Raw genomic sequence first — 15,260 nt, 5'->3', positions numbered from 1 at the left:
CTGGTCTCAAACTCCTGGCTTCAGGTAATCCTCCCGCCTTGGCCTCCCAAAATACTGGGATTACAGGCATGAGTCCCCATGCTTGGCTGACCCCCATTATTATTTAAAATTGCATAACTGGTTGAAAGGTAAGTACTGCAAATACATTATTGGGGGAAACGACTTCAGTTTTCATCATAATGATCCTGTTGTTTTAGGAGAAAGTAATCACGGCCCAAGTCCCTAGGTAATATACAGAATCCAGGCTGTAGAGAATAGGAAATGAAACTAAGAAGAGGCTGAGAAAATAGAAGGGCACAGGGCCCATGAAGGAACAGTGCCTAGATTAATTAGGAGGCTTAAAGAATTAGAGGCACATATGACAATGTTGGTGTGATCTCTATCGGGTTATTTTAGCATGATCAAAATAATTTGAATCACACATCTAATTTCCCTTGCACTAATTTCCCATTTTTTAGGCTGATTTTCTCCTATACACCCTTCTTTTCTGATAACAAGTTGGTTTACCCTATAGGTATGACTACGAAAAGAGAATGCAATGTTTGTGTTCACCAAGTATTTCAGTCTTCATAATGATTGCAGTTCTCATTGTTAATTAATAAATTAGCGTTGTTTTATATATCAGTTTCAAGTGAGTTTGGTTAATGTGAATCAGCCTATCAATTATTTTCTGACAACATCTAGTTTCAAGGCCCTGAATTATGACTATAGCAATAATAATTACCATTTATTAAATAACATGTCGGTCCACTTAACATGCTTTATCTCATTTTTAAAATAAGAATCCTAGGAGATTTGTGTCACCATACCTATTCTTATAAGTGATAAAGTTGAAATTAAAATGGTAAGTAACTTTCCTAAGGCCAATCATATAGAAAGTGGTAGAGTCAGCATTCAGATTCTGTTCTGGCCAGGTACAGTGGCTCTTGTCTGTAATCCCAGCACTTTGGGAGGCCAAGGCAGATGGATTGCTTGGGCCCAGGAGTTTGAGACCAGCCTGGGCAACATAATGAAACCCTGTTTCTAGAAAAATTACAGAAAATTAGCCAGGTGTGGTGATGTGGGGCTGTAGTCCCAGATACTCGGGAGGCTGAGGCGGGCAGATTGCTTGGACCTGGGAGGTGGAGGTTGCAGTCAGCTGAGATTGTGTCATTCACTCCAGCTCCAGAGCAAGATCCTGTCTGAAAAGAAAAACAAACAAACAAAAAAACCACATTCTGTTCTGACTTGCTTCAGAGTTCGTGCTTTTCCACCTCATCACAATGCCTATCAGTAAATCACCAAAGGTAATGCTATATCTTGAGTGGTCAGCCAACTGGGTTTCTTTTAGTAACAAGGATACATAGCCAAGTGCCTCTTTTAAGTTGCATGATAGTTTGCACCTTCTCTTTTTCATTTTATTTTATTTTTTTTTTTTTTAAGACAGAGTCTCGCTCTGTTGCCCAGGCTGGAGTGCGGTGGCACGATCTCGGCTCACTGCAAGCTCTGCCTCCCGGGTTCATGCTGTTCTCCTGTCTCAGCCTCCCGAGTAGCTGGGACTACAGGCACCCACCACCACGCCTGGCTAATTTTTCCGTATTTTTTATTAGAGACAGGGTTTCACCATGTTAGCCAGGATGGTCTCGATCTCCTGACCTCGTGATCCGCCCGCCTCGGCCTCCCAAAGTGCTGGGATTACAGGTGTGAACCACCGTGCCCGGCCTGCACCTTCTCTTTTATACACCCAGTGTTCTATCCTCACGGAACTTCCCTTGTTACAAAGTTGCCCCAAACCCAATGTAAGTCGTTTTCTTAAGAAAATAATAACTTTGGTGAAGTTCCTTGTCAACACCTTTACAAATCTAAACAGATCACATTATCATGATCAAGGTAAAATTTCTTTATTGTGTCAGTATACCAGAGGATTGCCAGTGTACCCTCAATTAATTGAAAAAAGCAAATGATCACTGCTTATTTAATGAGTGTCTGTAATGTAGTGATCATGATGAAATGAACAGAGTAACATTGCCGTTTACATCCAGGATCAAATCTCAGGACTACCGCTTACCATAAGTGAAACTTTAGGTTTTTAACTTCTCTGTACATCAGAGAGCTACAGAATTATAAAATGAATATTGTTAGACTCTCCAAAACTGACTCTCTTGGGTGCTTGAGCAACTTTACACTACCTCTCAATAGAGCTTCGCTTTTGTGGAATCAGTAAAATCCATAAATCAATTAGACAAAAATCAATGAATGAACAATTAGCTAAAAATCAGTTCATCCACTTTACCAATTTACCAAAAACGTGTTTCTTTAACTGGAAAGTATGGGCAAAAGGAGAAAATAGGCAATGATAAAAATGAAAATATTGGATACGTGAGTTTTGATAGTTTTAAACATTTCTTTAAAATTTCAGCTGCCCAATTTTTTTTTAGCATATAAAGAAATGTTCAATTTAGAGAAAGTTAAGGATAAGAAGTCAGTTTCATCTCCTAATAAATAATGCAAAAGATAAAATTCATACTCAGTAACAAAAAAATTTTCATACAAAATTAGTACTACAGTGGTCCCTTCTTATTCACAGAGGGTACATTCCGAGACCCTCAGTGGATGTCTAAAACTGTGGATTATACTGAACCCTATATATACTGTACTGCTTTTCCCTACACATACATACCTATGATAAAGTCTAATTGTTACAAACTAGGCACAGAAAGAGATTAACAACATTAATAAAACAACTATAATAGTATACTGTAGTAAAAGTTATGTGAGTGTGGTCTCTCAAAATATCTTACTGTATTGTGCTCATACTTCTTGTGATGATGTGAGGTAATAAGATACCTATGTGATGAGATGAACTGAGATGAATGATATACGTATTGTGACACAGTGCTAGGCTACTCTTGACCTTTTGACAATACCTCAGAAGGAGTTTCATCTGCTTCAGGTGATCCTGGATCATGAAGCGATGGCAATTGGTTGGATGTCAGGAGCAGACAATGTCGTGGATGTGCTGGACAAAGACATTCATGTCCCAGGGGGACGAAACCGGATGGCATGAGATTTTGTCATGCTACTCATAATGAAGCACAATTTTAAATTTACAAATTGTTTATTTCTGGAATTTTCCTTTTAATATTTTCGAACAGTAGTTGACATCAGGTAACTGAAACCTTGGAAAGGGAAACTACAGATAGTGCAGGGGCTACTGTACAAATCTGGTAGACATGGACCATAAATTTGCTAAGAAACATTCTAGGGTGTTGCTTCTCAAAATTTAAAGTACTTATGAATCATTCAGGATCTTGTTTAGGAGGTCTGGAAAGAGGTCTAGGATTCAGCATTTCTAATAGGCTCTTGGTGATGCTGCTGATCTGCATGCTACACTCTAAAATACTAGTTACTACGGTGACTTCTTCAATATGAAATAATGAAGTTTTGGCTATGAATTTTGAGAAATAAAAAATTAAAGTGAATGTGCCATTTAAGACATTGATAAAATAATGATGAAGCTTTTAGAGATTGGCGAAATGAAAAATAACTTTGTAAAAAAACTCAAAAGTGGCCAAAGAAATCCCATCACACATAGAATGTTAAAATTTATAATTTTGGCTGCTAGAAATACAAAATTTGAGGAATTGAGTAAGTACTAAAAATAACTAACGTTATATTTAAAAGGTGATATTTAAAAGCATCTAAAACAGAAAAGAAATGGCCCCCAAATTCTTAATTATAAATCTCTATAATTTTCATTTTAATTTGCTAATATTGGGATATTTCAAGTTACTTGGTTTGAAGAAAGATCTAACATAGAAGAATAAAATTACTGAAAGCAGTGTAAACAAAGTCATGATGCCTAGAAGAGATTACTTTAAAGGACAATATGATCTGTACTGCCTCATTTGTGAGCTGCCATCCTGTACTCCTAGCTGCCTACTGGACATTTCTACTCAGATGGCATGTCCAATTAAAAAAAGCATGTCCAGTGCTCCACTGGCATGTCCAGTTAAGTACTCCTACAGTGGAATTTATCACTTCCTCCTCAGAGAACAAATCCAGTATTTCCTTTTCCTGTAGTTTTTCTTATTTATTTAACAAATGTTTATTGAGCACTCATATTTCTTATAAATTACAGATACAAATATAATTAGTTCTCAAGAGTTCACAATCTATTCATGCATATAGATGGAACAATTAAAATTATATAATGAAATGTCACCTGTACTAAAGATGTAAACAAAGTGATGTACTTGGCCAAGAAACGGCAAGCCATTTTACTCCATGGTAAACTTCCCAGTAAAGGTGACATTGTAATATGGGCCCTGATGAAACTATCCAAGCAAAGAAAGGAGGAAGGAAGTGCATTCTGGGAATAGAAATCAACATGATAAAAGGTTTGAAGGTTTATGGTGAATTGCCAAAGAGTTTGTAGTCTTATAATTGCTGTTGTGTGGGATACATGGCATAGAGTGATAGAAGATGATGTTGTGTAAGTGGATTTGACCTAACTACCTAGGAATAAAATGGACATTGATACCAGCAGATAATTATTCCTACAGAGAATAAAAATTACTCTTTTGATCTCCTTGTTCAAAATGTCCAGGATAAGTAGAAGCCCAAGGCCACTGCAAGACACAGCCTCTGATTCTGATTTCTCTCAGCCTTGAAGATTGCTTCATATTTTTTAAGAGGTTAAAGAGGCTAATTTAGTTGCAAAGATACCAAAGCTAGAAATAATGTAAGTCAAGACAGTTCAGATGACAGCTGTATTAGCTTTCTATTGCTGCGTAACAAATTCCTACAAACTTTGTGGCTTAAAACAACACAAATTTACAGTTCACAGTTCTGTAGGTCAGAAGTCTGGGTTGGTTCAATTGTTTTCTCTTTGTAGGGTCTTACAAGGCTTAAATCAAGGTGTTGATCAAGCTGCATTCTTATCTAAAGGATCTGTAGAAGAATCTGCTTCCAAGCTTATTCAGATCATTGGCAGGATACACTTCCTTGTAATTGAAGGACTGAGATCCCCATTTTCTTGCTGGCTATTGACTAGAGGTTGGTCTCAGCTCTAAAGGCCCCTTTCAGGTCCTTTCCACGGAGTCCTCCTCATCTTCAAAACTATGAACCACAGTCAGATCCTTCTCATGCTACCAGCTGGAGAAAGCTCTCTGCTTTTAAAAGGCTCATTTGACCAGGTTAGGCCCAGCAGGATAATCTATTTTAAAGTTAACTGATAAGTAATCTTAATTACATCTATAAAATTTATTTTGCCATGTAACCTAGCATAATTATGTAAGTAATACTAGAAACGGAAGGGCCCATGGGAATCATCTGACAATTCTTCCTACCACAATAGTTGGCTATGAGTATTGACATACACTTGTATAATATATTTTATCAGGCCACAAAAACCTGAAGGTTAACACAGAATGTTTATATAGTCCTGTCTCTACCTACTTTGTGAAAACTATGATTTTCTCGAATTCCCCCTACCTCTGAGATTCCTTAGGGAGAATTTTATTTGTGCCTCCAAAGGTACCCTCAAATGCCTTTTTCGTGTCCTCCTTTTTCAGATGTTTCATTGCCAAATTGCCATTTCTTGGCAGTCAAGAAAAATGTACTGAGCTGGTCATGATCCTAGTTGTAATAAACAAAGCGGGTTCCTTTTCTCCAGGGAGCTTACATTCTCAAGTGACACATACATATATAAGTAAGATAATGCAAATACTGATAAAAATTATGAAGATAAACAAAATACTAAATTAGCAAACCAAATTCAGCAACATATTAAAAGAATTATACACCATGACTGAGTGAAATTTATTCCTGGAATGTATGAATGGTTTAACAACTGAAAGTTAATGCGATACACCACATTAATAGAATGCAGGAAAAAAATTACATGATCACCTTCCTTAATACAGGAAAAAGCAGTTGACAAAATTCAATATACTTTCATAATAAAATACACTCATAAGGCCGGGCACAGTGGCTCATGCCTTGTAATCCCAGCAGTTTGGGAGGCCAAGGCAGGCAGATCACCTGAGGTCAGGAGTTCGAGACTAGCCTGGCCAATATGGTGAAACCCCTTCTCTACTAAAAATACAAAAATTAGGTGGGGATGGTGGCGTGTGCCTGTAGTCCCAGCTACTCGGGAGGCTGACGCACAAGAATTGCTTGAACCTGGGAGGCGGAAGTTGCAGTGAGCTGAGATCGCGCCACCTGGGTGACAGAGTGAGACTCAGTCTCAAAAAAAAAAAAAAAAAACACACACACACACACTCATAGACTAGGAATCGATGAAAACTCCCTTAACATGATAAAAACCATATATAAAAAACACACAGCTAACGTCATACTCAATGGTGAAAGACCAAAACCCTTTCCCTTAAGGACAGGAAAAAGATAAGGATGCTTACTTGGGCCCACTATCTATTTAACATATTCTTTAATTTAGGATCATTAAGCTGGAGAGCACCCCCTTCAATGATTAAGAGAGACACAAGATGGAAATAAAGATTTCATCTCTTGCAGGTCCTGACAGGTACATGGCATGACTGAAGGCCATACATATGAAGGTCAGGGAATGCAGGTAGCGGGAGAGAAAGAGGGACCCTTGAGCCAATACCTTTACTGGGTCTAGAGCATTTGATCCAAACAGATTTCTCTCAGGGAGTTTTAAACAAGCAGGTAACAGTTCCTGCTTTAAAACAGGGAGTTTAAAACAAGCAGGTAAGAGTTCCGAGGTCATGCAACATAAAATCATCAGAATTTACAACACATTATTGGAAGTTCTAGCCAGAGTAATTAGTTAAGAAAAAGAAAGATAAGTTACACAAATTGAAAAGGAAGAAGTAAAATTATCTCTGTTTGAAGATGGCATGATTTTATGTGCAGAAAACTCTAAAGATTCCACAAAAAAACCTAGCGCTAATAAAGGAATTCAGCAAAGTTGCAGAATATAAAATCAATACACAAAAATTAGTTGCATTACTATACACTAACAATGAACAATCCAAAAGAGAAATCAAGAAAACAATTGTACTTAACAATTGCATAAAAATAAAATACTTAAAAATAAATTTAACCAAGGAGATGAACAATTTGTACACTAAAAACTACAAAACACTACCAAAAGAAATTAAGATAAAAATGAATGGTAAGACATTGCATTGGATTGGAAGACTTAATATTGCTAACAGAATAACATCATCTGAAGCAACCAACAGATTCAATGTAATCCCTGTAAGAATCCTAATAGTGTTTTTTTCCTAGATAATAAAAAAACTCATCCTAAAATTCACATGGTATCTCAAAGGACCCCAAATAGCAAATAAATAAGTAAATAAATAAATAGAACAAAGTTGTAATACTTTCTGATTTTAAAACTTACTACAAATCTACAGTAATCAGAAGAATGTAATACTGACATAAAAACAGATATATAGACCAATGGAAGAGAATAGACAGCAAAGAAATAAACCCTCACAGGTATGGCCAATTGATACTCAACAAGAGCAAGCACCAAGACCATTCACTGGGCAGAGGACAGTCTTTTCAACAAATGGCTCTGGGAAAACTGCATGTCCATGTGTAAAAGAATGAAGATGAACCCTTACCTACACCACACTAAAAAATTCACTCAAAATAGATCAAAGACCTAAATGTAAAAATATACAACCATTAGAAGAAAACATAACCCCTACAAGAAAATCTTCATGACATTGGATTTGGCAGTGATTTCTTGGATATGATACTGAAAGCATAGGAAACAAAAAATAGATAAATTGGACTTCATCAAAGTTTCTAACTTTTGTGCATCCAAGGACACTATTAAGAAGGTGAAAAGACAACCCACAGAAAGGGAGAACATATTTGCAAATCATATATCTGATAAGGGATTAATATTCAGAATATATAAAGAACACCTACAACTCAACAACAAAAACCCAATTCAAAAATGGGCAAAATATTTGAATAGAAAATTTTCCAAAGAAGATATACTGTATAAACACATAATAAAATGCTCAATATAAGTAGCCATTAGGAAAATGCAAATAAAAACCACAACGAGGTACCGAGGTACCACTTTACACCCATTAGGATGGTTACTATTAAAGCAAAGGAAAATAGCAAGTGTTAACTAGTATGCAGACAAATTGCAACCCATGCTTTGTTGGTGGGAATGTAAAATGGTGCAGATTATGTGGAAAACCATTCAGTAGTTCCTCAAAAAAGTTAAACATAGGATTACCACATGATCCAGCAACTCTATGTCTTGGTATATACCCAAAAGAATTGAAAGCAAATGTAGTCCTAGCTACTCAGGAGGCTGAGGCAGGAGGATCACTTGAGCCCAGGAGACTGAGGCTGCAGTGAGCTATGGTTGCACCACTGCACTGCAGCCTGGGTGACAAAGCAAGACCCTGTCTCAAACAAAGAAGAAAGAAAGAAAAGAGAGGAAGAAAGAAAAGAGAGGAAGGAAGGAAGGAAGGGAGGGAGCGAGGGAGAGGAAGGAAGGAAAGAAGGAAGGAAAGAGAAAAAGAAAGAACTGAAAGAAAGAAAGAGAAAGAGAAAGAAAGAAAAAGGAAGAAAGGAAGGGGAAGGGAGGAAGGAAGAGGAAAGAAGGAAGGAAGGAAGGAAAAAAATTGAAAGCAAGATCTTGAAGAGATATTTGTGCATCTGTATTCATATCAGCATTATTTATGATAGCCAAAAGGTAGAAGCAACCCAATTGTCCATTAATAATTGAATGGGTAACAAAATGTGGTATACACATACAATAGAATATTATTCAAGCTGAAAAAGGAAGGAAATTCTGATACATGTTACAACATGAATGAACCTTGAAAACATTATGCTAAGTGAAATAAGCCAGACACAAAAGGGCAAATATGGTATGATTCCACTTAGGTGAGGTATCTAGAATAAGCAAACTTACAGAGACATAAAGTAGATTACAGGTTCCAGCAGTTAGGAGGAGAGGGGAATGGGGAGTTATTATTTAATAGACAGAAAATTTCTGTTTGGAATGATGAACAGTGGTGATTGTTCAACATTGTGAATGTACTTAATGCCAGTGAACTGTACACTTGAGAATGGTTAAAATAGGAAAGTTTATGTTATATATATTTTACCACAGTAAAAAATATAAAGAAAATGAAATAGGTTAATGTGATGGAGAATGACTGGTGCATGTGATTTTGGTGAGCAATGTCAAGAAAGCCTCTGAGGTGACATCTTGAGTTTCACTTACTACAGCTGTATAACAAATTATCCCAAAACATAGTGGCTTAAAACAATCAGTTATTATGGTCATGGATTTGTGGGTCAGGAATTTGGACAGGGCACAGAGGGCATAGTTTGTCTCTGACTCATGATGTCTGTCTGGTGCTCAGTTGGAACACTTGAAGGCTGGGGTTGAAGTCATCTATAGGCTCACTCAATTACATATCTGGCAGTTGACACTGGCTATCTGCTGAGTCCCTAGTTTTGCTATAGGCCAAAACATCCACAGGTTGTCTCTCCAGATGGCCTGGGCTTTCTCACGTTATGGTGGCTGGGTTCCAAAGGTGAGCATCCTGAGAGAGAGTCAGGTATCAGATGACATCTCACATCCACCTAGCCATGGAAGTCACTCACTGGCACTTCTGTCAAATACTATTCATGGATGCAGTAAAAATATCCCACCCAGGTTGGGAGGTGGAATGGGAGAATAGCCTTCACTTCTTACCAGAGACTAGCAAGGTTCTGGAAGAACATTTGGGACTGCAAATATTGCTGTGACCATTTTTGGAAAATAGAATCTCCCACAGTCCTGAAGGATGAGAAGAGGCAACCACAGAAAGATCTGGGAGAAAGAGCGTTCCAAGAAGAAGCCACAAAAAAGACCCCCCTCCCTGCAGCCTTTCCTATCTCAGAAAAGGCCTGTCATCATCTCTTGAGATCTTTTGTTACTTGTGCTACAAAGCAGGGATGTTCCCTTTGCCTTAAATGGCTAATAGAGAGTTTTTTTTAAGAAACAGCTCTTTAATTAAGAAATTTTCCTTAGTCTTTATTACTGTTCCTTCTTTCTGCAGTTCAGGCAGCTGAGAAAGAGGATTGTATAAATATCAAACAGGATATGGATATTCAAAATCATGCTTTACTTCAGCTACTGGCCCTCTGTCCTTCACACTTGCTACAAATCCACTTTCACGTCTTTTCTACAAGTTATTGGCCCATCATGCAGAAACCACCTGTAATTGTCTGTTTCCTTTTTTGATAGTTGACTGCCGACAGCTTTCAAGCCAACCCTTCTTCCTTTCTGTACCACATCTGGACAACTGATAAGAAAGCTTGGATGCTCTCTCCCTTGGTGTCCTAGCAAGGTGGGGGTGGGAGTTGTTCAAACTATATAAGCCCTACCTTGCATGGGAAACCCTTATCCCAGTCCCATCCCCTAAGCACCATAAAACTCCAAGCTAGAAACCCCTCCCTGCTTTCTCTCAATACATTTTCGGACTAGTTTGGGAGCCTGCCATACTTTACCTATGAGTCTCATTGTGTGAATAATAAACCTTCCTACTCCTTTAGTGTGTGTGGAGTCATCAGTCTTGACATCTAAACCAAATTTGGGGTGGTTGTGGGGCATCCATCCTGCCTTTGTGGGGTGCCATCCCACCACCCCAGTGTGAGTCCTTGATTAAGCACAGCTCATGATTTCAACTGGAAATGTTCACACACAGATGTTAGGAATCAAATTGTTTCCCTATAGAAATTCTGGCTCTACTACGAAAGCACAGTATAAAATTAAAACCATGCCTACTTGCTGGATTGGAACAAGACATACTGTTACTTATGCTTCCTGTTCTTCTATTCTGTGGTCTATCAGTACTAGAGAGTGCTGGCAGTTGCTAAAGGTTTAAGAAATATGGCAGAATAAGTTAATGCTGAGAAAAAAAATCAATCCATTAACATTTCCTCCTGTCAACTATAATTATTAAATTTTTATTTCTGTCCAACTGATGGTAGAGCGTTGTTCCCAGGAAAAATAGTTTGATACAAGAGAAAGGTCAGAGATATGTATCTATCTCTGGATTTGTTGCTGTGAAGATAATGTGGTGAGGGGAGGGAATGGGGGACCAACATGAATGACCTCACAGTGGGATGGGACTTGTATCTAGATCCTGTCTTGAACACATCCTTTGCCTCAGATAGGCCCCTCCAGGCCATGAATGAACCCATCCCTGAATAGAGGTGAGAGGATTCATCTTGATTGTGGCCTCTGAGAAATGTAGTTCTGAGGAGAATATACAGGGCCAATGGAAATCTGGAACGACAGTTCTGAGGAGCTGATGGCCCCAGCACTGCCCAAGAAGACTGAAAATTAAAGGATGGGTCTATTGGTGAAATAAGATATTTTCAGGGACCTCTTGTTGTTTGTGCCTTTATTTTCTTCACTGCATCTCTTGGCAGAGTCCCAGCAAGAAAGTGGTACTACATTAATTGAAGAAAGTATAAACAAAGGTCAGTGGGACATGAACATTTAGCAATTGTAGTAAAACATGAACACTCCTGACCCTGAAAGAGCAAGGGCAAAAGAAGAGTATATTTGTTTCCTATGAACACTGCAATAAATTGCCACAAATATGCTTGGCTAAAACAACAGAGATTTATACTCATTAGTTCTGGAATCCAGAAGTCTGAATTAAGTTTCACTGGGCCAAAATTAAGGTGTTGGCAAGTTCCAGGGAAGATTATTCCTTGCCTCTTCCAGCTTGTGGTAGTTGCCGGCATTCCTTGGCTTGTGGCTGCATCACTCCAATCTCTGCCTCCATTGTACCCTCCTCTTCTGTGTCTGTCAGCAAATCTCTCTGCCTTCCCTCCTACAAGAATACATGTGCTTGCTTTTAGAGTCCACCCTGCTAACCAGGATAACCTCCTTATCTCAAGATCCTTAACTTAATCACGCCTGCAAAGTCCTTTTTTTGACAAATAATATTCACGGGTTCCAGGGGTTAGTGTAACCAGCCCGGTGGGGTGGGGAATAATACCATGACTTGTCTCTTGTCCCACCTGTGCAGTTAAAAGGGTTCAGAACATGCCATCCTAAAATATGCTACTCTGGGATATTGACTATTTTGAGTTAAAGGCACTTGAAATACAGCAGGTGCATAAGATCACTCTGACCTTAAATGCAGAAGATAAAATCCCCATGTGAAAGACGTCCTCTCTATACAAGAAGGAAAATTTAATTCTTGTCATCAAGAATGAGAATTTGAGGCTGAGGGAAATCTGTACAAACAAACCCTGTTCAATTAACCCTTATCTTCCTAGTCATTTCTCCACCCAATTAACTTCTCTAGCCCAACCCCCTTTGCCTTGTCACATTTTCACAAGTTACTACTGTTTGTCCAATTCACTATATAAGTGTTCAACTTTAACTGTTTCTTTGGGTCTTTATTTCCTTATGAAGGCTCTGTGCCACAAAAAACTTGTATTAAATAAACTTGTATGTTTTTCTCCATTGATCTGATTTATGTCAATTTAATTCTTAGGCCCAGCCAAACAAACAAACAAACAAGTACACTAAGAGGATAGAGGGAAAAGTTTGCCCCCCTGCCCACAGAGTCCATAGAGATCAGCTTTTGCTGGGGCTCAGAGGAGAGTAAAGAATGCACGTGGAGGGGCAAAAAAAAGAGAATAGTACAAAGCTGTAACTGGGTGTGTAAGGAAATGAGGCACAGTGGGAGTGTCAGGAGGCAATCATCCATCAACCATTCACTCATTTACTTAACAATATTTATTAAACCTTCAGGTTGGGGGCCCAGGCACCAGAGCACCACTGCCTGATGAGAGCTCAGCCCACAAGAAGCTAACAACACAATCTGAAAAAGATAAGCACAAACACAGGGCACCAAAAGATAGAGGATAATAAGCATCCAGAGAGGGACATAGGTTAATGTTGCTGAGTGCAGAAAAGAGGGAAAGAACTTGCAGTGAAGCTGAGAAAGAATGCTTTAGACCAGGCTGCTTCTCTAATGACTGCCAGGCTCTGCCAATATGATGGATACAACAAAGTAGAAGCAAGTTTGTTGCAAAAGGAAGAGAGGCAAAGAATGTGACCTCTAATGTGTAATTGTGGAGACAGAGGTCCTAACCCTATTACTTCTGTAGGTTCATGTACATAAGTGTGTACATTCATAACCACAATAATCAATGGATGGGGGTATTCTGTGTAAGTGACCCAAGAAAGAAAGCAAGGAGGAAACCACAACACCTTTTATGACTTAGCTTCTGAGGTCACACACTGCCACATCCACTTTTTTCTATTCATTAGAAAGGGATCACTAAGTCCAGCCCACACTCCAGGAAAGGGAAGTTAAGCTCCACCATTTGAAGAAAGTATCAGAGAATTTGTAAACATCTTCCAAACCACTACTGTACCTACCCATTGTGAGGATTAGATAAGACAAAACTTAGAACAGTGCCGGGTTCATAGTAAACACTACCTGTATAAGCTAATTTAGCTAATATTATTCTCCCAGTATTCAGTCCAGGCTTTCCCGGCAAGTTCTCCCTTATGTGAGGAAGTTCCTGAAATTTGAGAAGAAGAGACCCTTTGTGTCTGCTGCTGAGGCGGGAAGGAGTACACAGCCTGCTCACTCACCAACGCTTAGCCAGATTTTATGACTTAAATGAAAGTTGGGGGAGTATTTGCCTTATCAGTATATCATAACTTTATTCATTTTCTCATATTCCCACAGGAAGACTTGGAGTATTATCTCCAATTCTGCAGATGAGAAAAACTGAAGCTCAGGTCTCATTATGTGATATCGTATCACTAGTTATAACTGGTTAGTAGTACCACAGAAACTAGAAACGTGGGTTTCCTGAGCCTGCGGCCTTTTCCCAGACCATGCCACTTGTGAAACTAATATTTTAGTTTCACATACCTAATTAGTAAGTTAGTTAGCATTTGGTTTCCTCAAATGTCTCTTGAGTCAGGGAGGTTTTAGGAAAGAGTGTCTTCCATTTACCAATGGAGTTTGGGTCAGATGGGAATAGATACAGAGATTCAGCAGACACGTCTTGTGTCCCAGACTTGACCTTTATTCATTGACACTGGATGCTATGTCCTTGGTCCATCTTTAAGTCCCAGAAGGAGGTGAACCTTGATCTTTGTAGGGAAGGAAGGGAGATTCCAATAAACACGTGCATGGTGATTTTTTACACGGGAATCCTAGTAAATCCTGAGTAGGACCAGTTATTTCTTATGACTTCATCCTTTTCCAGAAGAGAGTAAAGAGGCAGTGGAAATAACTGCTTTGCCCACACAGATTAGAAGTGGAGAGAAAGATGAAAAACTGGGTTTTCATGCTAGAGCTTGGGTTATATTGTTTATTGAAGAGGGTCATGATCAGATGTTTTAGGGGAAGAGAACTCTGACAGCAATGTGAAAGTAGGAAAAGGAAGATTCAAGGCAGAGGCCAGTTTAGAAAGCTTTGACAAAGTTGTAGCTGAGAGCTCATATTTGAATTAAGTCAGTGACAGGAGCAAACAGGAGGAGATATTTCAGAGATAGAACCTATGGGACTTGATGACCAACTAAATGTGTGGGTAAGAAAAAGAGAAGAGTTGTAAATGACATCAGATTTTGAACCAAGAGGTTGGTATAGATGGTGAGGTAATTACCCTATTGGCATTTGGGACAGTTCCTGCTGTGCCAGACTGTACCAGACCTTTTAGGATGTTTATCATCATTGACTTCTGCCCGCTAAATTTGAGTGGCACTCCCAGCTATTGTGACCACCAAAATGCCCTCTTTTGGCTAGGTGACACCACCAAATGTGGTAGCCAATAGAAAAAGCTGGATTGAAGATGATTAGCTCCTTTTTGGACACATTAGTTTGTGGTGCCAACAGAATGCTGATATGGATCTGGAGACAACTAGGGAGTAGCTGGAAATGTGGGTCTTGAGCTCAGGAGGAAGGCCCTGTGCAGAGATGTAGACCTAGTACACAGAGGTAATGGTTTAAGTTGCAGCAGAAAGAGACTAGAGAGAGACAGAGAAAAGATGCTAAAGACAGAACTTTGGAAAATGTCTGCATCCAAGAAACAGAAGAGTCAAAGAATGAGAAGTAAGGTAAGTCAGAGAACTAGGAGGGTAAAGCCCTCAAAACTAGATGAGGAAATTCCAAGGAAGGATTGGTGGTATAGCATGCTACAGAGTTAGAATTTGTACCAGGAAGAATAGCTTTACCAATTAGGGGTTAGTGGAGTTCTCAGAAAAGTTA

General features: G+C 38.8%; 1 protein-coding gene across 2 annotated transcripts in view; it reads right to left on the bottom strand.

Annotated features, from left to right (window-relative positions):
- The window catches only part of ZNF391 (zinc finger protein 391), an 83,173-nt gene that overhangs the window by 15,334 nt on the left and 52,579 nt on the right, over window positions 1-15,260 (bottom strand). Inside the window, exon 3 of one of the 2 annotated variants that reach the window (XR_008503050.2) lies at window positions 10,014-11,849. The exons of the other annotated variant lie outside the window; for it this stretch is intronic. The gene's annotated coding sequence lies outside the window, so the exon portion shown is untranslated. Of the gene's footprint in view, window positions 1-10,013; window positions 11,850-15,260 lie in introns of those variants that run through there. 2 annotated transcript variants of the gene reach the window in all.

Source organism: Pongo pygmaeus, chromosome 5 (assembly GCF_028885625.2).
Source record: "Pongo pygmaeus isolate AG05252 chromosome 5, NHGRI_mPonPyg2-v2.0_pri, whole genome shotgun sequence".
NCBI lineage: Eukaryota > Metazoa > Chordata > Mammalia > Primates > Hominidae > Pongo > Pongo pygmaeus.
This window is presented reverse-complemented; position numbering and strand designations above follow the sequence as displayed.